Below are 25,144 nucleotides of genomic sequence, written 5' to 3'. Positions count from 1 at the left end.
TTAAAAATGTCACGTCCAAAAAGTATGAATTACCTTTTCTAAAGGCACACACTAAATACATATCCCAGCAGCTCTTCAATGTTTTAAATGAAATCCTGTCCGTAAAGTTGCGGTTGTTTTCATTTGTGCCTCGGGACTTAAACCTTTTAAAACCCTGAAATATTTATTTGACAGAAAAACTTACACAGTCTTTTGGGAAAGATGACATCAATAATTTAAACTGTGACAGTAGATGAGTTTAAACAAGGAGGCCTGAATTATTACACTGAAAAAAAAAATTAACTATTTTGAAATGCTGAGCACTCTTCCAGGTAATTTGTTTTTCACCACGGTGTCAGCTATGAAAGCACAGAGAATGTCTTCAATAAAACTGTCCTGGATCCTGGAAAAGGTTCTCATTGTTAAAGTATCTCTTAATGTTCTTCAACTTCTCACTAACGAAGCAGATATTCATATGAAAAGCGATGGAAGGCTGTCCACATAGTGTATTCACCTGATGGGATAACGTCCAGGCCAAAATCCAATTGAGAATATTTGGAAAGACGAGTTAGACTATATTTCAAAGATACTTTCCATCAAGTCCTTGATTTGTACTGGTCTGTCACATAAAGCTAAAAAAACATACACTGATGTTTACAGCTGCAAATTAAAACAAGAAAATTACACACATGCTTTAGCAAGGCACTATATATTCAATTTAATAGAATGGCTGAGGAAAGTCTTAGCCCTTTGTCAACCCAACACGCAGCACACAGTGATGGACGCAGAGTCGTCTCTTTGCTCCATGAAGAAGTCCAGTGGACCCCGAGTCGTTTGCAGTTCAGCATTTATGGGTTTTTCGTCAAGTGTGGAGATAAGAAAGACTGTAGATGTCAGCTGGTGCGACGGCTGGCCCTTGGGTCCGCTGTATTACTTCAAACTCCTTATTGTAAAAGATAAATCAATATGCTTCACAGCTGACAGGTGTCGCTCTTTCTACAGCAGAGGTGTTTCTACCTCTGACGTGCAGAGGAAGTGTTCCTTAACCCAAAGCAATAACAAAATGTATTCTCTTGTCCTCTTTTAATAAGTAAAAAAAGTCTGAAAAAGTAATCAAAAATAACACAAAGTACCTGCATAAGCTGCATTTTAACAAAATTTGTCTGGTCCCATTGCCACCAGCTTGCAGGTGGCACAGCTTTGTTTTCATGTGGGGTCTTTCAGGCATATAATTACAAAAAAAAAAGCGGAGATTGCTGGTTATTGTTACTCCCAAAGGAAACTGAGTAAATTTTGACAGGAGATTGTATGCTTTATCTGTTTTCGCCTCGCTTGTTTACTCAAATTAATAATAAGATAAAGGAGACGGATGAGCTTCAATACAGAATTTACCTTAACAGCTAATCACTGTTGGCTTGTAACCCAATTCTATCGCCTTGGTGAAATTCAAGAACCAATTTGGGCCGAGCGAGGCTAGTTCAGGCCATGATACGTCTTTGATGTGATGGGATGTGAGGAGGGAAACCTTTGGTGTTTTGTGAGGATATTTGGTATGTACAAGGAGGAAGTGAAGCAGCTAGAGGCCTGCTGCTGAGACAACAAACCGGTGTTCAACTTGGGGGGGTGAAAGAAAAAGGTCACGACCTGAGCACAAACCCCTCAGCATCAGCAGCCATGCAGTAGAGAGGCTCGATAGCATCAGGTTTCTCAGAGTCTGTTGAACTCACCTGGTCGAAGACGGATCAGGAAATGGACCCGGCCGAGTTTACGTTTTCTGGAGAAACCATCACAAGCGTCACTCTAGAGAAATCTGGTTTATGACGTCCCAGTGTAGAAATATCAGAACAGTTCGAGACCTAAAGACACTCCGTGTGAGAACGTCTTTGGGATCGGTGATTCATCCCTCAGCAGCTGTGTTTATTTTACATTTCCGAGAACATTTTGCAACGAAGGGCTTCAAAATCTAGAAAACGCAACGCACGAAAGGTAATATTGGCTGCTACACTCATCACCTAATGATTTTTCTGTGGAAGTTTGGAGTTGCCTTACCAGCATAAACAGTCGGGACAGATGATCTGCCGCCGCTGCGTATCACTGCGGTGTAAAAAGAGTGGATGTGGGGGATCTGGACTCGGCAGCAAACACATAAACCACTAAAATAAAAAATTACTTTTACTTCTACAATTTCAACACTATTCATGTTTTCTCTCTCCCTCTCTGAATGTAATGCAATTTTGCAAGCACTTTGTATCCCTATAGCTTTGCCTCAAACATTTTAAAACTTTGGTTAGTGGGTATGGCCTCGTAAAAGGCTTACAAAAACATAACTTGCATGGATTTGCAAAACCAGACCCCCCTGGAGGTGTCTGCATTGTGTTGCTGTTAGAAAGCGTGCCCTCGACCGAGCCACCAGCATGAAGGATGGGATAGTTCCACATGATTCTAGGGTTTCCTTGCAGTTAGTGAATAGTCAAACAAAACAGACCATTGCTTACTTTAACGGTTGAATTTGGAGAGATTTTTGGCAGACACAGTGTTATGATTATCATGCGGGTCATAATTCCAAGTCGATGAATGTGACGAGCTGATTTTGTTATTACTACTGTATGAACCCCATCGGTCCATTATTTAAGTTTTATTCTAAACATTTTTAAAAGTCACAAGAAAAGAGCCACTGATGGTGCAGAGCAGCTGCCGCTAAGACATTTTGTGCGACTACAAAGGCTCTTTTTGTACACAAGGACTCCTCTGCCACAGTTTCTGATTTGTGGTCGGACAGAACGCCGTAGGATCCTTTAAACGCAACGGGCGCGTCAACAAACAATGTCGTTTTCAGATGCACTGGCCCATAACAATGTATATAAAACCTTTACGTTTTAAAGCTTGGCGATCTGTGCTACGAAAGCTTCAAAACAGATTTTTCAACAGACTCAGCTTCAAAGAAATTCTAAATTTACTTCTACTCTTGTAAGATGGACAGCCTTTAAACCACCTGAACTTTGTCATGTGTTGTCACTTTATAGCGGATGTCAACATCAATGCAATTTTTATGGTTTTATGTGATGGATAAACACACAGTAGAGCATATTTTTGAAGCAGAAGAAAATGTTTTCACAAACAAAACAATCTGAAAAGTGCAGCATGTGTTTGTATTCAGGCCCCCAGAGTCGATCATTTACAGAATCATCTTTTGTCTCTTGCTTTGAGTATGTCGCTCCACCATGTTTCCAGATCAAGAGACTGAAATTTGTCTTCCCTAAATAGTTGTGGCTCAGACAGATAAGATGGAGAGCGTCTGTGAACACCAAGAATTGTCAACGATTGGGTTTGGTTAGGACTTTGACTGAGCCATTCTAACACACGAAACTGTTTTGATCCAAATCTAGTTGGCTATGTATCTATTTAGGTGCCTTCACTTTGGTAACCTTGGTTTCCACTTAAAGGTGCATTTCAAAGTCACTGCCCTGCTGGAAGATGAACTTTATCTCCACTTGAATTCTTTGGCACAGATTCTCTTCATCATTAGCTTTTGTTTAACTCCGTCCATCAACCCTGACCACCTTCCTGCTTCCCACAGCAAGGCATTACCTCACTCAGAAAACATAATTTGGCTTTGACTTTATTGAAAAGGGGACAACTGAAACACAAATGACACCTTTTGATTTGTCCTACCAGACTGCAGCTTTTAGCTCAATTTAAATCTCCAGTGGCTCCTGAAGTTAAGAAAAGAAAGCTTAAAAATGTTAAGAATTTAGATGAAAATAGTCAGTAAAATACACAAAACAGCTATAATTCCAGCAACATCCTCAGCTACGCATGTATTATCCTACACAGTCGTAAGGCCCACAATATCAAACATTATTTTTAAACATCCTGATCAAATCCAGCAGCTCTCAGAGGTCTTTGACAATCTCTCCATGTTGGATTGAATGAGCTACAGCTCATCTGGCAGTACTATCCATCAATCTGTTGCTCCTCCAGAGTTGCAATGAACTTCTTGGCTACTTTTTCCAAACAATACTCCACTTGTTTCAGGGGATGAGCATGTCTGAGGGCAGTTTCAAAATCCGTTTTATTACATTTATTTGGTGGTATAAGATTAAAAGGGTCTTCTGAAATTTTCTTTTTTGGAAAAAATAAAATAAAATAAATATACTTACTAGTCTCCTTGCATGATTTTACACTACTTGCTGTGGTATATCAGAGAAATTGCGATGCAATATGGTGAAGTTTTGATGTTGTAGCCTGAAAAAATTGAAAACGGTAAAACACCTGTAAGGCACAAAGTTTTAAAGTGTGTATAAAACACACAAACTATACATTTAGTTCTAGATTGTTTATCCTTCAACCAACATATATTTTAATTTTACTACAATGCTTAACTGTGATTGGCTGCATGGAGCAATCTATCAACATTTATCCATCCAAATAAATAAAACATTTTATATATGTACAAGGACTGAAATGTTACTTAAACCAAAACCATAGATCCCATTGCGTTTTGGAGTAGTGATGTTCCACTCTATGCTTACTCCAGCAAAATGGACCTGCCAGAGTGCAGCCAAGTCCTTTGTCTTGATTGTCTTTCATCCCTATAACATGGACCCGCTGTGGTGAACGGAAGGGATAAACAGTCGCATAACTGGGAAGCCGCTGCGACTGTTTTCTATAACTCATAACGACGCAGGGATCGTTTAACAAAACACATGGATGCAGGAAGAGAAAGAAAGGAAGTCAAAGGAAAGGTAGTATTCAGAGAAAAGGGATTTGGGAACACGAATTAGAAATAGGATCTCTGTATTCAAAAACTGTATTGACTTTGAAACGTCTAAATAAATCTGCCGTCTTTTGGAAAGCAGAATGCTGTATTTATTTAACGTATATATGTGCCTCGTTAGGAGCTGGGTTTCGTGAAACGGATCGCCCATGTGGGACGGAGGTACCACACATAGTGTTTTCACAGCCTTGTTCCTCAGAGCGCCTTCTGACATGAGCGATTACAGAACAAGACAATAACAGCCATGCTTGGTCAGAGTTGCATGTTGCTGTTTCACTCTTTTCGAAACCGTGAAAATGTGTGATCTCAACATTTCACGAGGCGAAAGCACCCAGAGTCACCATAATTTCATTACCGAAGAATGCTTTGTGAGGACCCTGCAGGGTCTGAGGGACTGGTTTCCATTAAACCGGCATAACCAAGTTTGTCTAAAGCTAACCAGTCAGCTCCATGGCCTCCACCATCAACCCTCCATTCTCAAAGACATGTTACAGTGACCTTCACCATATTCGGTGTATCTTACCAGCCGGGGTGTTGACAGCACTTTGAAGCTCAGACAGCGCATATGTGATCACTACGCTGCCCTTGGTGCACATACTGCAGGACTTCCTGCCGGCGAAGGGAGCTCTTGAAGAATTCCCAACATGACTCCAGATATTTTGCTCAAGAGAATCATTTACATGTTTTAAATGCTGGAGAGACGGAGAGGGCATTCAGACATCTGTCTGCAAATACGCAAAGTCCGTTGAACAGAGAGTCTACACAGAAACAAAAAGCAGTCAACACCAATCAAGAGGAAGATTTGACCTCTGCTCAGACATCAACTGGAGAGCCGAATAGAATCGTTTCTGAGATTGCTTTCCTAAAGTTTTAATTTCAGCGCTGCTGTTACTATAGTGCTTTGCAAGTATTCAAAACCATTGAAATTTCTGTCTATTCTTAGCCAGCACTAAATATCCTTTGGGGGATTTCTCCATAGGTTTTGAGTACCTAAAGGCTAAAATTGCATTCACCTTTGCAAAACACCTCGAGCTCAGTTGGAGTGAATAGAGAGAACCTTCACACCAGTCTCAAGTCTTTTGCAGCCTCTAATGCCTGCTTCACACTGCAAGATTTTTATGCTAATTTTCATCCTGGTATCCCCCTTCCGACAATCTTAAGGACCCCCTCCTTATCGGGATGGTTCTTATCTTAAACGATTCCTGCTGTGTTTCGTGTGTTTAAGACTGGTCTGGTCTAATCGGAAGGTTGTCAGGACCACTTTGATCTAAAATCGGGGATATTCAACATGTTGAATGTTGTAGCGTGTGTAGTGTCCCCTTAGGACAAACAAGAATACAACCTGTTGACTGTGATGTGTCGCCATTCAGAAAGTGAGGTGATGAAAACACAGAGATAATCCAAGGTCTGAATGTTGGGGAGAGAAATCGGGTTGCTGCTGCCGTGTGGCTCGACGCCACACCTTGTAAGACCTAACCTGTCATACATAAAGTTTCTTTATCGTCGTGTTTGTGGTCTCTCAGGTTTTGAAAATTGACCAACAATTTTAAAATTGTGTCGCGTGAACGAGGCAAAATATGTTCTGCTCCAGGATTCCTCTGTATTTAGCTCCATCCATCCGTCTTCCCAACAACTGCCTGCTGCGGAAAAACTTCCTCACCCCATGACCTCAACCTAAGGTGACCGAATCTGTGCCTCACCAATCTGATTGAACACAGATTTTAGCCAAACATCCCTTACTTGTCACTTCATTATTAGGCTCTACTTTGCTTTCATTTAGGTACATCAAATCCCAATGCTACATATTTAAGAATGGAATGATAATTGGGCAAAATGTTAAAACATTCTTGTGTTACGCGTACATTTCTGGGTCACTGTGTTTTGGGACAAAGCTACAAAGCATGTTTCCGATGTTAAAATCTGACAATAATACTTTGGAATCTTTGGATTACATCAGTGTTTTCATACGAGGGTCTTTAAGATACCAGGAAGACCTTTTTCCCCTCCAACTTAAAACAGATGCTTTTATCTTCACTTCTGAGGCCGCTGCAGCATTCGACAACCCCCCCACCCCTTGTCATTGACCTTATGTCTTCATGGTGGATGCACAGCTAAAGAGCCAGGGTCACTGCTCCTGACAAGCAGCTGTCATTGATCTGCTGGTTTCCAAGACACATTCAGGGATTTGGTTACTGTCAGTTTGGTACTTAACAGCACACGCAAACATGCACACGCCGCTGGACACTCAACAGCATGTCTGCAAGAATCTCCAAATACATCTGGCCTGTTTACTTTTTCAATCGCAAATGTACAAAAATATTTAGATCACTCCTCCTAATCTCTGCAGCAGAATCAAATGCTACAGGAAACACAAGCAAAAGATTATGGCATCGATGATGAATTTACACAAACATGGAGAGACCAGACTGAAGAAATGCATTGATTGCAACCGTGGAGGTCCCCCTGCAGGTTAGGGAGCACAATCTTAATGTTACACATGTGAACCGACAGTGTTGAAATGGTAAGTCTATTTAAATTTAGTGTGCAGCCAATGATTTCAAAGCAACATTGTAGAAATACGATCTCTTCTGTGACTTAGATGAATTGTGGATGTGCTTAGGGCTTATCCCACCTCTTGCCTGATGAAAGCAGGGATAAACTGCAGTCACTGCTCTGGGCAGGATAAAGGTGGTATGGAAAATAAATGATCGCTATTACCATTTCTCATCCTAACTCTTCAGCACTTTGGAAAGTCCGGAGAGTTTCTGGAAAGCTTTAAGGACACCAATACAACGAGGATTAGCAACTGATGTGAATATAAGTTACAACGGAACTTTTCCTTGCATTACTCTGGGACAGGATGTTCTTACTTTTGGGATTCACTGATTTAGCCAAAATTCTTTTAAAAAACGCAACTGTGCCTTCCATGTGAAAAATAAAAAAAAAACATGAAAATCTGGTTGAAAAGTGACAGTTTGATAAAGGCAACTTCTTAAGGCAAAACACTGTAAGAAAGATATGATATGCAAACCACGCTTAAGTTTCAATGTTTTTGTTTAAGATAAGGTTGAACATAAGGTAAGGTGTGTATTTTTCTGGACTTATCAAAGAAAATCAGTTGGTAGAGTTGGTGCACCATGTGCAGACGATTCTCCAGGGTTCAATCCCCCGTCTTGAGCCATTTGCCCTTTTTACCCTTTGTCCTGTCAAACTGATGTTCAAAAAAGGCTACGAGTGCCAAAAATCTTTAAAAAAAAAAAGACAAGCATTGACCATATTGATAAAAACCACAGAGAATCATCTGTGGTTTTTATCAATATAATTGTAGTAATCTAATTTTAGTAAATTAGACGTGCCTAATTTACTAAATTAGATATCTAATTTAGTAAAACCTGAGTTTGGAAAATAACTAATAAAACTGCATAAAAACAACGAAAAGACAAATTATTGCACCTCTAAAGTAATGTGTGCTTTTTTTTATTCCAACATTTATCAAAAGTGGTAACAAGTGTCTTGAATACAGGTTTCAACTTAATTGACCTTTGCTGCTTATTGTAAATTTAAAAAAAAATGAAAATTTGAATATGAGTTACAATAATATTTAATTTTCCTTTGGGATCAATAAAGTATTTTTGAATTAAATTTGAATTTACCACACATGAGCGCACACCTTCACACTGAAAACAACTCTGGTTATCAGTAGAGACGACTCCACGGCAGCGTCAGTAAAAGTGAAGTACACAAAAAAGAAGTTGTGGAAGCTTCATTGTCTGCAACCCTTTCAGACGTGTGCAGTTACAAGAGAGAGCAAAATCTAAAGCAGATAACAGCAAGGCTTAGAGGAGTAGAACAAAGTTGCTCTTTTCTATCCCATTTGAGATTTCAACTTCTGTTTTTGGACAAATGTCTGGATTTGGAAATACTGGCAAGGTTTTTGAAAGCTCAGAATCTACAATTTCTGTAGGAAATACACTGCTGTTAACAGTTAGCAATGCTAGCCATGCTAACCGCTAACATGAGATACTAAAGAGAGTTTAAAAGGTTAACTTTTGGACCATTTAGCTTTTTAAATACAAGTAAAATATATATACAGAATACTATTTTCTGATGTTATAGTTCTTCAAGAGGCGTCAGAATTACTCCAAGATTAGAGCTGGTCAAAGCTTTACAAGAACCTAAAATTGGCCACACTTCTGATTATTCCATCCCTAGGGATTATTTCATCTCTATCTAAATGAACTTCTGCCAAAACATCTACCGCAGTTGCTGCAAAAGAATAATACATTTTTATTTTTTTTTTTTTTTTTTGCAACAAAACAAAGATTGTTGACTTTACGGTTTGTTTGTTATTTCTGAAAAGTTCTCCTCTCTCGCTTTCCACCTACATTTTTGCCCTTGGCTGTGGTAACATTATCCCCGCGAATCAACAAGTGATAAATGGTCACTTTTTTTTTTTCCCCAGCTGAGCACGGGTGGCTTCGCCTGACCCCTCAGCTCAACGTCTCTCATGTGCACAGACGACCGAGGGAGAGTTAAAAAAAAAAAAAAAACAAGCTGTGATTGTCCTGCACTGACTTTCTGGAGTCCACGCTTTCCCGGCCTGTCACACAAGAGAACCATCACACAGGAGAGCATAACAAAGGTATATTGTGTGTGCAATTGTGCACAGAGATCAAAGCTGGAATACTTATGCAATGCAATCTTTCCCAACACACAAATATATTTAAATGTTTTACTTTTTCTTTTATCCTCCAGATTGTCCATAATTTATCTATTTGGTACGGATGAAAGTGATGATTTTACCAAGATGCAGAAAAATGCCTTTCTTCTCTTTCATCCAGTCATAAAATAATACAATACCCTGCTGCACGGATCGTATTCCAAGCAATGGAAATCAACGTCTTCTTCTCCTCCAAGTCTGTTGTGCATTCCCACAAGTTTTTCTTCCTTGCTCCAGACCATTCTGATAAATATGTGCACCCTATCAATATAATTAGATTCAAGTGAGGCATACAGGCCCAGGCCAGACGTGCACACAATAAGCTTGGGCAGGTCTATTAGCGGTTTCAACACAACGAAGGCCCAATGTTTACTTATTATTATTAATCTTATTATTTTTAACATTAGACACACACATTTTTTTTTTTTCTTGTATTTTTCTTTTTCTTTTCATCGACTTATTTCATTATCATTTGTACAGCACTTTGGTGCCGTTTTAAACCAGTTTTTAAAGTGCTATAGAGATAAATTTGACATTGACAAATTTACAAAGTTTATTTTTGCGAACTACCATTTGGACTCTTTATGGCTTCCTCTCAACAACAGATTTCCCATTTGTTGATTGCTCGACTTATAATTATTGTTCTGTTTCTTCACTAATGTTCGTAACATTGAAAAGTTTTTCTTCTAAAAGAAATTGGACTTCGTAATTCAAGGACACGTGAATTTAAAACTTTAACATTCAGAACCACAAAGATGTGGGGTGAAGATGTGGAATGGTTTAAAAATGCCCAAACATAAAACAGCTTAAAATGCCATTTAAAAAAAAAAACACTTACCACTGCATGTCAATATGAGAAATAATTACTGTTATGACTGCAATTATCAATGTATTGTTACTATTTAATCAAGTTGTCAATTATTACTTTATTAATTGATTTCCAGATAATGGCAGCTATTAATATAAATGCATTGTGCCAGTTATAGGTATGGATATAGAAAATATTAACTAAGAAAGGATGCTATAACCAAGTTAACATGAAACGTAATTTTATTGGATGATGTTATAGATGTAAGAGGGCTGTAAAAATAAGACAGACAGAAGAAGAACCACTGTTCTTCTTATGACGCACTACGTTCAATAAAGTCAGCTGTGCTAATACTGAAATGAAATCACACAGGTGGAGTCAAGAGACCTAATTCCACTTTAACTAAGATCATACTAAGCCTTTCTGAACATATTTTGAGGAGTCATTCTGCATATTTGTGAAAAGCAAGAACCTGCCTTTGCTAAACGGCAGCAGCAGTTGTGACAAAGAGAAGTCTAACGTTGGGACAATGGAGTAAGGCTCGGTGTGCACCTGCAGAATTCGTCCCTGTATAACGTGAACGCTTCATGCCTGTCATACGCCGCTCACGGGTGGCACAGCCGTGGGAAGCTGGGGTTCCTCGTCTTGACACACATTCCTGTCCCTGAGTGCTCACATGAACACACACACACAGAAATACTCCCCCAGCCCGCCCACCTGGGCTGGATGACCCCCTAAACAGCTCCAATTACCAGGCACTGACAGACAGACAGATTAGGTCCAAACAAGGGTGCTGGGGCCTGCATAGACAGACAGACACATGGGTAAAAAACGGCTATAAGGGCTACTCTAGACGGTGGGGGGGGGATGCAGAAAGAGGAATAGGAGAGAAAGAGTATGCTCAAGAGGTCTACACCATTAATTATAGCGTGTTTACGTGGAGCTCCAAACAGACCAAACCAAGCTGGAGATTAGTTTGCCCTTTCATCACGAACGACGTTCCCACGAGCCTCCTTTAAGCCTGCCACAATTTTCTGCATCGATGCGACCTCATCCTGGAGATCCTTTCACTTAACTGGTGAGGTCCACTTTGTGAAAATCTAAGCCCAGAAATAAAGCAGGAGCGTGACCAAAAGGCGGAGGCGGGGAAGAGAAATCCCCCGAAGGTCACCGGATAAACTGACACCTCGCCACGGCGACAGAAAGAAGGTGTCTCAGGTGGCTTCTTACTCAGAAGATCGAGGCATATTCTGATTGTTTTGGCTTCTCTGGTCAGTAAAATGTTTTGTTTTCCGCCCTCATGGAAATTGCTGCCCATGGTGGAAATTTTTCCCAATCAAGCCAACATTTACACAGTAGTGGATGAAGGCGATGATGGAGCGCACTGTGTGGGAGAAGGACACCAGGAGTTTTTGGGAAGCAAGTTTAAAACACGGAGCTTCTTGTTTGGAGAGCGTTATGAGATACAGCTGATCCTGCTTGCGAATCTAAACCGAGCTCCGGCCCAGAATGGATGCGGCGTTTAGAAACGAGCCATTTCTCCAACTGTAAGAGCAGCAACCGTCATACAAACAGAAAATGAGAAAATTTGACTGGAGCTGCTCCCAGTAACAGGTTGCGCTCATTGTTTGGCTTTGTTTAGTTTCTTGGTTTATTTTACAGCTTGTTTGTATTTTTATGACTCTAGAAGAGTTCAGTAAAAGCCACACACTGACTGACAGTAAAACTAAACCGGCATTTCTCATGCTCCTCAGGCCTGTTGACAATTTTCAGAAGCTTCTTTTTTTTTTTTTTTAAGTAGGACAACTAAGTTCTATGGTAAGTTTCAGCAATTCAGGATATGGCTCCAAAAAGGTCATTTCCTATCATACATGTGGATTGCTATTATTATTATTATTATTATTTTGCCATTTTGTCTTTTCACAATAAATTTTTCAGTTCTCAACTCCATTTAGGTGTAGACTTTGACTTGACCGTTCTTACACATGAATGGTTATCGTCCACCACTTTGTGCATTTTGTTGCCTGTTTCTGTACGTCAAAAGAAATAAATAACACAACCTAAAAAAGGAAGAAAAATCATCTTGTCAAATTTAATATTTAACATGAAAACATGTCCATGCTTCCCCATGAGTTTATTCAAGAAGCAGTATATCTCTTATTCTTATTATAAACAACTTATTCTACTTGTTCAACTATTAAGAGCAATTTTACGTCAAACTATGTTGTGGTGTGAGGCGGTGGAAGGACGGTTGCTGTTGTTTTCTGAGATATTGCAGTGTAACATCTGTAGAGACAGCCTGTGATCTGCAAAAACGCCTAAGAGAAACATTGAGCTGCTTTTTGGATGGTGACTGGCGAGGAAGGTTGGGCTCAGTAAAGTTTCTGATTATTGCCACATTTTCTGTACCGGCTGCAAGATCCATCGCTGCAAAACCAAAAAGAGGAGAGGAGGCAGCGAGAGCACAAGGACAGCAGGCCTGAACGAATTAGAAAACAGACAAAAGGCTTTGGAGGAGAGAAAGACTGGGAGGGGAAAGAGAGCGAGAGAAAGACAGGATCGCGTTTGTGTAGCTGTTTAAGGGAGCCCCTTCAATAAGTTCAACAAGCACATTTCACTTGGAAGGTCATTGGATCCAGATGACAACTTCCTCTCTCTGTCCAGCTCACTTGTTATCAGCCAGGAGACCGAAGAACAGCAGAGGGGAAGTGTTACTTCAGAACGACGGGCCCGGCTCTCCTGTTTTACTAATCGGTCTCCAGACCAATCCGCTGCCATTTGCTCAACTTGGCGAACAGCAGCTAATTGGTTGCTCAGGTGTGAGAGTTGTAGCTTTTTGTCAAGTTGAATTCTTGTTTATCTCAACGGTATGATAATAGATGTGAACTTTAACAGAATAGCATTTAAAGTATTCATACTGGGAAAGTAAGCAGAAGAAATGTGACAAAATTTCTATGAATTACGTCTTTTTTGAAAGGAAGCTTGTTATTTACCAACACTGAAGATGAAGGTTTATTATTGCAGTCAGTGATGCTGACGATGTTTCATTCCGGCGAAGCGCTCTGCGTCACTCTGTTTACTTAGTTTGATTACTTTTAATGTGCTTGTCTCAAGCGGTTTTGCATCTGTCTCCTTTTTAGCTTCTGTAAAGTTTCTTTCTTTTGTTTTTTTTTTTTTTTTTTCCGGATGTCCATCAGTTGCAGTTCCCAGCATCTGCTCTTCCTTGGCTCCACGCGTTCGAAATTAACAGCTACACAGTACACAGCTTACACAAATCACACAACGGACACAGAATAAAACAACCGCAGATAAAAACCGATACAGACAGAAATGAAATGAAATGAAACGAAAGCCGTGCATCAAAACAAAACGGAAATGAAAGAAATTATTGTGAAAGAAGGCAAGTCACAAACACTTAAATATGTTTAAGCGATACGTATAGAAAAATGTATACATACAACAAATAATTGAGAAAATTCACTCAGGATTATTTTTGCAAATACATTATGAAAGTTGTTTAAAATGATCGTTTTGATGCATGTTCATTATTATGTTCAGTAAAAAAACATGCAAGCCTTAAATATTCAAAGAAGTTGAACTTTTAGAGTAAATCTGATTTCAATTTCTTGCTTAAGTTTGATAATTATGCTCAATTGGTACTGAGAAAAAACTGAATAAACTATCTGCTTTGAGAATATCCATTTATGTTACATTACATTAGACTAAACATTGCAGAACTTTTTTTTTTCCGTCAGCACCTACCTCCCATTGTTTTTTCTTTAACGGATTAAATGCTGCGGTTGAAGAGTCGTGCCGTAATCGCTTGCTCTCTGCAGATCTGAAACGGTCTTCCGCTCGCTGCCGAGTGCCGCTGAGTGGACTCGCAGTAGAACCGACTTGTGTAAATAATTACTTCTTCTTTGTTTGATGACTCAGGCAGCTCCGCTACTTGGTAACAACAGCAGTCAACTCTGTCATCACAACCAAAATCCTCCTGTCACCTTTTTCAGTGCGGAGTTGCTACAACAGCTTACCGACCAGAGCGACTTACCTAGCAAGTTTTCTTTTGACGTCTTTTGTGGCCTATTTGTTCTTCATCATGGAAACTGTGACGTGGAAACTGAAAGACAACATTTCTTCCAGTCTTTCAGTTTGCTCTGTCATCAATATGAATGTTTAAAAGGTTAAAAAAAATAAATAAGTTGAATTTAGCAAATGTGCACTGGGACAAAAAGTTTATCTGCTCAGAGATACTATACAGCCACCCTCCTTTTTTCTAAGTTTATGAAGCTAAATGCTAGCTGTTTAAGCACAAAACAGACAAAAATTCTGTTTCTAAAACGACACATTGCCTTTCAGATGTTATTTAGCACAGCAGCAACCACAAACGGTCTTGTTCTGCTGAGGCCTCATAGGTTTGTTAGCGTATTAGCAAACAAATCAGAGGAAGAAGATCAAGCAACACCGGTCAGCAATAAAGTCATGAAGAAGTTAGTTAGGTTTTAAAACGACATCCCAATCACTGACTGTCTCACTGAGCTAAACATCAAGCAAACATACAAGAGGCTCAGAGTGAGTCTCGTGTAGAAATTCACAGATCAGGCGGATGAATCTGCTAGATTAGTAATGGACTCTACAAATCTGTCCTCCTTCCTGAAAAAGCACCAACAAGTTAGAAACGATTGAATAATAGTCATAAGAACTTCCAGTCATTTAATGTAATGAAACATGGCCAACACTGAATTTTTTGGCCCAGTGTATGTGCATGTACGTCATAAGTGACGTGTCGATACAGGGTAACCCTGAATGCAGCCACTTCCAGTGGAAAGGTTTGCATCAAGCACATTCATACGTTAGCACTGTCCAGTAAAAGCTGGCAATGCCTTGAAATCGCTTGTCATGGATGATCTCCATCCGATCGTGTTTGAGCTTCAGCTATTGCGTAAAGGGGAACGGGAAACATCTCAGCCTGGCAGAGAAACGCGGATCGATTTATTCTTCACTACTTCACACATATCACTTAAAATTCCAGGAACTTCATGGAGGTTTGTGGTTAGCGCTGTAAGTATGCAGTATGAATAGTTTTGCTTGGCACTTTGCAGTTTCAACAGTTCCAATGAGTTTTTTTTTTTTTTTTACATTAAGAATTTGTTTCTTTATCCTCTACGAGAAAAAGAAAACTGTCCCACAAAGTCCACAAGCTGGCATGATTTATGTCTCCAATCTTTCGGTGGGGGGTGTGAAAAGAAACTGTGTGTTTACAGAGCGGCCTGCGCTTGGGCAGAGTTTAATTAAAGGTGAGCGTTAGTATCTGCTCTCAAACCAAAGAATGTCTGACAAAGACTCATGCGTTGTCACACCCACTCTTGAGGTCGGTTCCAGCTGCTTTTCATGTCTAAAACAAACCACTACATCTGTTTTTACTTCATATTTTTGTTTGTGCGTCGAAAAGAGAGGAACAAAAGGGTATTTGGGTAGCCCAAATCATTGCAAGGGGGTTTATCTTCTCTGTTCTCCTGGGCCAGAGCGCACGAGCGTTATTTGCGAAAAGAGAAAGGAGGGGAGAAAGTGGATGAGGAGCAATTTCAATTCAGACACAGGAGGTCATGACAGAGAGAATTCAGAAAAATAGATCCACAGCCATGCTGGTCCACATATACTTAGACACAGATGGATGGGATTTTCCTCAAAGTGGAAACATCGTTGCGCTTTTCTCTGCGAGGCTGACGCTGACGATCAAAAAATCAGCTCAAGAGGCTAGAAAGTGAAAAATATTTCCTCTGTTCTTTTTGGTTGTTTGTTTTCTGGGTTCTGTGATTCGTTGTCAGAATGTTTTATTGGTTGATGCTATAGTCAGTTTCATTTTACTCTGCAGATTTAACCTGCAAATTCAGTGCCTTACAACACAATAGAACCTTATTTTTTTATTTTTATTTTTTTTTTTTTGAAGGCAAAATCACAAAACTTTACATCTTTTTTTTGGGGGGGGGCAGGGGGAATGGGAGGAGGTGGGGCTGATTTTGTGTGACAGAACAAGTCAGAAAAATTGTATAATTCTAAAATGGTTTTCAAAAATTTTCCAAATTAGAATTTGAAAGATGAGGCAGCCTGAGGAAATATCTTTTACAATCACTTTGTGCAGCTTTGAGCACTTAGAGATATGCAGCTATAAATATCTGCCCTCCATCTTTGTAAAATAGTTGAAATCCTTTTGCACTGTGTGGAAATGTGCAACTCCCACTACTAGATTTTCAATTTGGTTTTTACTGAACCTTTGGAGCACAAATTTTTGCTTTGACCTTTGACCTTCCCCATTTCTTTATATCTCTGGCTGCCATGGTTACATGTTTTGATGGAAAGTGAGTGTTTCCCCCAGTGTTCAGTCTTCTTCAGTCCCAAACAGGTTTGTTTTTTCCAGGATTGCCATTATGTTAGCTTTAGCTCCAATCAACTCTGAGCTGTCTTGTGCCTGCATCCCCCCCACATCATGATGCTGCCTCCACCCTCAACAAATATTGAAATTTTGCTTCATAAACTAACTCTACATTAAACATTTCAACCATTTTTTGTTTTGTTTTTACAATTTGTAATTAGAATCACATAGACTTTATGACTATTACTGAAAAATTCTATCTATTTTTAAACTCTCAACTAAACTCGAATGTATCGATAATCCGAAAGTCGGCTTTAGCATTTTTACGCTGCTTTCAGATTTAATCTTTCATGTTATTTTTTTTGTTTTGTTTCATGTCTCAAAACTGTTTTCCAGCACAAAACTTTCCTAAACAAACCACCGACAGATGTTTTCCGTCAGCTCCATTTGTTTCTCGCTGCGGAAAAGGTACACAGTCATTTTTCAGTTTGTAAAACCTCCTCAGTGTTAAGTCCAAGTTTAGCGCAGTCCCAAATCCAGACATGCCTCAGACTTTCTCCTGTGTGGGATGGGGAAAAAGATTTATCTGGATCCACGGATGGCTAACCCGATGGCAATGCAGATAACGCACTTGCTCATCCTTGATTGGCCGAGGAAGCTGAAATTCTGCCTGCGCTGCTCCAACAGCTGTTGTAAACAAATATCTATCACTCTGTGCATTTACTTGCCACCCATCAGACTGTTTGCTTTCTTTTGCTCAGGCAATCTGATAAGTTTTAACCGCAGACACTAATGGATGGAGCTAATCACACAAAAGGCACCAAGATCTTCTCTTTTTTTTAAACTCATTTCACGTCACAATTCTCTTAACAATCTACTTTGCAGTATTCGTAAATTCAACTAACTCATCGTCAGTGACATATTGTTGTCTGTTGTGAATACCTAAACATCTAAATAAAGTTTGAAAACCCAACGCACGACTCCTTATCAAACAAACTGACTCCGCTGGCCGCCGTACCGGGAGTTCATTTGTGAGTGTCTGATGATTGTAAGCACTTTCACTCCCAGCTGCCTTATCAGCCAAAGGATGGAGAAGTCCATCTAGCTGCGTTCAGGCTTGTCTCTGTGTTTATTCCTCAGATTGATAATGTTCATTAGTTGAACTTTGCTCCACATGGCACTAAATGCTGTTGTACGCTGAGTAGAAGAAGAACCAAGCTGGATGTGGTCACCGGCCCCTTGAACTGTGGAAGAAGTGGAAGGTTTTTCTTCTACCCGCTTTTATGTTGGTCGACTGTTTGGTTTTATGTATCACATTTTAAGACCAGAATGTGATTTTCTACCTTTCTTAAAAAAAAAAACAATCCTCTACGTAGTCATTTATTGTTTTTTATTGTGTTATAAAACGGATTTATGCGCAGGATGGGTTAATCAGCATTTTCTGACACTAATCTGGGTGAGTTACTCTTATAGATGAGCTGATACTGCTTCCCTGTACGAGGCTCGATTACCATCAGTGGCTCTAAGTGTATAAGAGAATACACAACATCTGTAGATAACTTATGTACCAATAACTATTCATTGTTTCCGCATTTTGTTTCCCCCCCTTGACAGTAACGAATAATATCTCGGATTCTACAGGACGGCCCAAACTCAGGCGGTCCAATCACTTCCTCGGTGACAGACATGTGAAATCCAGCATCAAGGAAAGCAGACAGCTTTTAGGGACATTTGTGAAAGAACGGGTCGCTGTCAGGAGCTCACTGAATCTCAACATGGCTCAGTGACAGGACACAAACCTGTGCAATAGGTTCGGTCATAATGGCTACTAAATATTCCCCAGTCAATTGCACTATAATTAAGAGGCCTTCGGATAAGAAGAGTGTGCAGGAAGCTTCATGGATATGTGATGTTTATTAGTCAACAAAGAAATGAGAAACAATTCAATTATTGTTTTGACTGTTTCTGTGCAAATTCACACATTCACAGCAACACATGCGTTACAGATAAAGAGAGGTCCCTGAAAAAAACGGTTCGACATCGAACTGTGAAATAAAATGAGACGTATCAGCTTCAGCCTCAAGCTGTATGCATCTGGCCGAGTCTGTTTTGTATAGATCTAAACGATATCAGAACTAGAATGTGAGTGATTGTAATTCCTTTCGCTAACATGAAAGAAAGTCACAGGCGGCGCACAGTTTTACTTACCGACTCAGTAAGATTAGGAAAAAAAAAAAAAAAAAACAAGCCAGAGATGGTTGTGGGAGATTTTGGCTGACCTTCCAGACCAAAGAGTTATTTATCATACATTTTAGGAAACAAAACCCTTTGTGTTTGCTTGAGCTATCCGTGATTGAAACCATATACTCCAAATTAGATGCTCAAAATGTTCTCTTCATTCAAGGAACAATAACACACTGGATTAAGTTTTATTGTTTTCCGAGCCTGTTGCTGTTTGTGATTGTAAGTGACTCTAACGTGTTAAACACACAAGTCGGAGCGAAAAGGAAGAAAAAAGACAACATGATTTACAAACAGGCATTACTTTAATGCTCTCCTAAGAAGCAGATGGCAAAATTCAAGTTTAATTTGGACCACACGAAATATTTGATGAATTAATACAGTCTAAAGTAAATAAAGGACGACATTTTGCTTCTTTTGTTTTTCTGCCTAAACATTTTCTAAAGTTTTAATTGATGCCTATACTTCGTGATTCATTTTATTTAGTTGTATAGTTCAGGTTATAAATTTTTTGTTTGTTTGTTTTTTTTCTTTTTAGCAGAGATGCACCAAGAAACTAGTAAGAATCTCAAAAAGACAGTTTTATTTTAAGTTAATGTATCAGAATAAATACAACCTGACCGCCCTTCCCTTTTGTTTCGGACTCTCTTTTTTTGGCTCTAGTGGCCTTTATTGTAGAGCAGATATGAAAGCAGACATTCAGCAAAGGTCAACAGGCAGGGACTTTCAACAACACTCTTCTGTGTGGATGTTGTTACCGATGCAAGATTCAAATGTAGCTTGTGAGGTGCTAAAAAACAAAGTCCTAATCAGAATTGGTTGGAATATGTGGTACAAAAATGAAGCAGAAGGAGAGCAGGACTTTCAGCAGACAACTGGAGAAGAGCAAAGTTGCTCTTTTCTTTTTCTCTGAAGCCTCCACCGCTGATTGCGATCATGCTGGATTTGGAAACGTCGGCAGCGTTTTGGAAACCAGAGTTAAAATAATTCTTTACTTTTTTTTTCAGTGCTAGCCATGCTAATTCCTGCTTGAACTGACGCTGGTCAAAAATGTCGACTTTTAAAGCGTGTTGTCCCTGATTCATGCCGACCTCGCTTCAGTTCCCTCTGCTCCAACAAAAATAATGAATGACCGCTCATGACAGGCAGGCTAGAAAAAATATTTTTAGTTCTGCTCTTGTAAGTCGTCTCATATTCTTAAAGACAAATCAGAATCATCAAGAATGACAAAAATCAGACATTAGAAATCATTTGCAAAATGTATATGGGCCATTTTCTCATTTTTAGAAAAGCTGTAATGTAAAAATACCTACTTACTAAGAAAAGTAACAATTGCATTATTTTTTTTTAAAAAGCGTTTAATTATGTTACTATTCAGGACCCCCTCTGACTGGAACTTTAGTATGTGTGTTGAAATGTTTATCATAAAACGGAATCAATAAATGGACATTGAGCAGCTTGGACAGCATCGCCCAATCAGCTTCATACACCAAGCTCCCTGGGTTTAGGCTGCACCTGCTTAGCACCACACTGTCATTCTTGGTGACTAGTTTTAATGAAGTATGTGATGTTCTAGAAATTTCGAGTTGCTCGTAACCTATATAAAGAATATTGTTGCTACTCATAGATAAATTACTTTTCACACATGTTTTTGTGTCTTTTGTATCTTCAAGACAAAGAAAAAAAAATGACATCTGTACGGTCAGCTAAAAATGCTACCTTAGCTTAGCCTGGTTAGCAGCAGAAGATTCAAATGCATCCAAGACTCGATAAGCCAAGCAGTGATCTGTGCAACGTTTTCGATGGATGAGGCTAAAAGGAAAAAAGTCACCTGGGAATCAGCAAGTAGTTTGATTCCAGTTGTCGATGGCACTTAAACCCCAAAATGCCTACTGAGTTTCTCAATATGTGAGCATTAGTGAGCTAAGCTGGGTTAATGAGAGTTGGGAGTGTAAAAGCACATTGAGTGGCCAGTATCACAAGAAAAGTGCTGTATAAGTTCAGTCTCATTCCGCTTTAGGCCTCATGTCATCCAGGAAAGAAATCACCGTTATTGAGAGAGAAACATTTCATAGCAGAATAAAAGTAAATCAGGTTTCGATTTACATTTTCATGCAAGAATATGAAGGGTAAAAGAAACAGCTGGGCAGATTCGTCAACCCCCCCACCCCACCCCAGGCCGTTAAAAATGATTAAGAGGAAAGACATACAAGGACTTCATGGCATATCCTGATGTAGCGATTAGAGATGCTATCGCCACGTATTACAAATAGATGTAAAATTAAACAAAACCGATAGACGTTTAAGGGAAACCTGCAAGCGTTTAAAGTCTGTCTTTGTTACAATGTTGTACTAATGAATACCACAAAGAAAACCACATTAGAAACAGTTTATTGATCATGTATATTCTTTAATATGCTAAACATTTTTGCTATCTTCAAAAGCATTATGTAAAAATCTAATTTCCTAAGCAAACCTGTTTACTTGTTCCCACGTTTCTTTGGTGTTTTGTTTTCTTTGTTTTGTGTGTGGTTTACACATTCTTCTGTCCTGTTAGGAATTTGTTGCTCTTATCTTCTTCTGTTGCAGCGTGACATTCTGTGACTAAGCTAGGATCTTCTTGGAAGGTCGGGGAAGGAAGCACACATAGTTTGCACGGAGCAACCCGAAGCTGCTCTCGCAAGATGTGTGCAGCGTGGTTCTGAAATAAAGACAACAACACTCAACATGTTTCCCTCACAGCTCCACCCCACACACATCTGTAGGGTTAGCGACACGAGGATTTGTGATTGCTACGTCAAACAAACACAAACGGATGAAATGTATGAGAGAAATAATTTTACAAAGTGCTGCAGCCTGACAACAACGCGGTATCAAAGTCATTTATTCCTGCAAACATGTATACACATACGTCCGTTAGTGATTAATCTGTTAAGGTTTTTGGGTTTTGAGATTCATTTAAATGAAACTGAGACCGTTTGAGGTTCCAGATGCACTGGGTTCATTTAGCATTGCAGAGTTGAATTAAAGGTTTGACCCAGCACACTTTGTTGGGTTTTCAACCCAAAAACATGTGTTAAAATGATTTGTTTGAGTTTCCTTCGTTGTCTTTATTATTTTTTTTAAAGGCAACAATTTCCCTATGTGAGATTAAAGATTTTCTTTGAAAAGAACCATTTAATTTGTATAACAAAATGCATTTTGAATACATTCTACTGTTAACTAAAGACATTATAATACAACACGGCATGTTTTACCATCTGAGCTCAATTCAGAAACAGCCGCCTTTCACTGCAGGCGAAGCTGTAGCATTTTTAGGTTATGTGTGAAAACAAAAGCATGATGCTGCCAACGCCATGTCTCACTGTGATGTGCAGTGTTCATTTTTCTGTCATGCATTTTAAATATTCTGATCCAAAAACCAATCACATGTACCTTTGTTTGTTTGTTTTCCACAATTTGAAAACAGGTGTCCTCAAAAGCACATATTCCTGTCGTTCCAGGCTTGGAAGGGATCTGTCTCTGTGGATTTCCTGAGCAGACACTGGATGCTGTAGATATGGTTACCCTGCAGAAAGCTCAGGCGACCGCACTCCAATTAGACAGAGCTGCTGCTCGCCTTCAGAGCCTTCAAGAGCAGATGGAACTGATAAAGCTGCACGTGTTTGTGAATGAGTGTGTTTGAGTGTGCGTGCGTGCGGGTGTGTTTGTGTGTGTGTGAGGGTTGGAGGGGTGTAGGTCCAACAACTCATATTCTGGACAATGGGAAAGGCAGCCATGCATCTCTGGAAATATAGAGCATGCATCGACTATAGATGCTCGTTATAGAACTCGGAGAAACCCTGTAACTTGCTCTGCTGGGTTTCAGAAATGAAATGCTGAGCATTAGGTCACACAGAACAAATGAAATCCAACCATTTGCAAGAGTGTGTGTGTGTGTGTATGCGCTCATGCTCATGAGGGTGTACACACATGCAAATGTAACTTAAGAAGCAAAACTGAATGTTTGTTGAAAGCAGCAGACTTTGTGTTCCTGTCAAACTGCTGATCAAAGTAGATAAATGACAGAAGGAAAGATTGCACAATTACTTGACAGATACTCAGTCACTCCAGGATGTGGCAATGTAGGGTTTTTTTTGTGATTTTTGCAGCCTAAAATTAGTGATTTTGCTTCATTTTTTTTTAAATGTTGCACACAAAGATGTGATTTTTATTTTTTTTGTTAGATTTTGTTTTTGCCATAACACGGTCCTACAAAAACATTGAAATTCTTGAACATAACCTTGCCAACAAAGAGAGGAATTTAAAATAGTTAATATTAAAAGTGCAAATTACACTTTCAAGCACCTTCTTGGTACAATATTTCTATTCTTTATACAAAAGAACTTGTCCTGGGGAGTTGTCAAAGTGCAAAAGAAAAAAATCCATATCGGTCATTCAAGTTTACATGAACTTTACACAGTATAAACAAATCCTACAGAACATCTCAAAATGTTTTTCTGCAAAAAAAAAAAAAGGCAAATGTTAATTTTAGCACCACAAATGCTTTTGTTTTGCAGGTTTTCTTTCAAGAAATGTTGTGAAACATGAAGTTAAATTAGAAAGGGGCTAAAGGATTGGTCAAAATTCAATAGAGTACAGAGGAAAAGTTGCTATGACTGGTCAGTTTGCTTTCATAGTTGGGACTGCAACATCACAACTGTACGTGCAAAAAACATTCCCTTTTAAGCACATTTAAACTAAAGCAAAAACTACATTATTAAAAGCATTATTATTATTATTTTAACAAATCAAACAAAATTCTGAAAACATGCTGAGATAAAAACACATCTAAGGTCAGCATTGAGATGTGACGCTTCCTGTTGTTCTCCTTTAGTTTTACACATTCATAGTTTTTAAGCACTCAAAAATGCACGTAGGTTTAAAGACCTGCAATGACTGTTTTCCAATCAAACCTGTGTCTATGAAGTATATCAGAAATTCAGTCATACTATCAGCTGGGCTGGTTCGGGTGGTCTTTTTTCTTCTTCTTCTTCTCCAAGACGAAGCAAAACCAGTGTTGTCGTACGTTTTTTGTCCCCAACTCCAGTTTGCCAGATTTGGCCCACAGACCTTTAGTTTGACACTAGACAAACAGAATAGCTAAGAAAATCACAGACAGTTCGCCAACAACAGGTACTGGGTTTCACATTTTCTCAGTGAATACAGTAGCAAGGAGCATCTGTCTGGATGCTGAGATGATACTTGGGATCAACTCAGAACATTCCTCATGAAAACACAACACAACTAGAAATATGGCTCCATACGCCCAACCATCTGAAGCCTGTTTTGTAATTCATACTGTACTTCCTCATTTCAAATGTCAGACAAGTTAGTGTAAATGTCATCTATGCTTATGGCAATAAACAGATGTCTAACGCACAGATTCCATTTTTTTTTCCTTTTCTTTCAGTTTCCAATAACTTCAACATCCCACATAGACAGAATATACAGTCCCGAAGGCGAGAGGGAATACTTCTCTTGGATGATTTAACTGAAAGGAAATGAGCCGAACAGAGCAGCATATTATTCTCCCACAGCCCCAATCTGCTCAGCCATTCATCAAGAGTTTGAGTGGTGTAACTCAGCTCAACGCCAGCATTTCAACACAGGATGACATTTGTACCGAACGCTCAGAGACGCAGGCAGACATCCCCACAGCCACTCCTGTGAAATCTCGTACATCGGCGCAACATTCAAGGGAGGAGACGAGTGAAGGGCCCGGACCTCTTAAATGCTGTTTAATCACCTCAAGTAACAGCAGCAACCACGCCGACCGGCCCTTCCACCCCCCCCCCCCCCTTTTTTTTGCTTCTTAACTCATCGTAATAATTGAAAATTAACTTGATGGATGAGCAGAACAAGGCCACTTACACAGCCCATCAATCTCAACCTGCCGGGGGTGAAAACAAAGACAGGAACCTTCTCCATAACCATGGAGCTTGGTTTCACCTTCTGCTTACACACAACAGACAGGAGTTATTTTTAAGGTAGTAAGACAGAAAGTGCTGCAAATAAAAACAAAAATGGAGGAAGGGCGCATGACGAAATAAAACGAGAACCCAAGGAGGTGAGAATCTGAGAGGGACGAAGAGATCCAAAAGAAATCCTGTTTGAGGTTTGTGTTTGTCAACACAATGGCTTGCCGCTGTCATCCATGAGGCACAATGTTGGTGGCGTCATGCTGTGGGGAAGCTTTTTTTTTTT

The sequence above is a fragment of the Poecilia latipinna genome, unplaced genomic scaffold (genome assembly GCF_001443285.1).
Source record: "Poecilia latipinna isolate Pla-1442-1.1 unplaced genomic scaffold, P_latipinna-1.0 Scaffold428, whole genome shotgun sequence".
Classification (NCBI taxonomy): Eukaryota; Metazoa; Chordata; class Actinopteri; order Cyprinodontiformes; family Poeciliidae; genus Poecilia; species Poecilia latipinna.
This window is presented reverse-complemented; position numbering follows the sequence as displayed.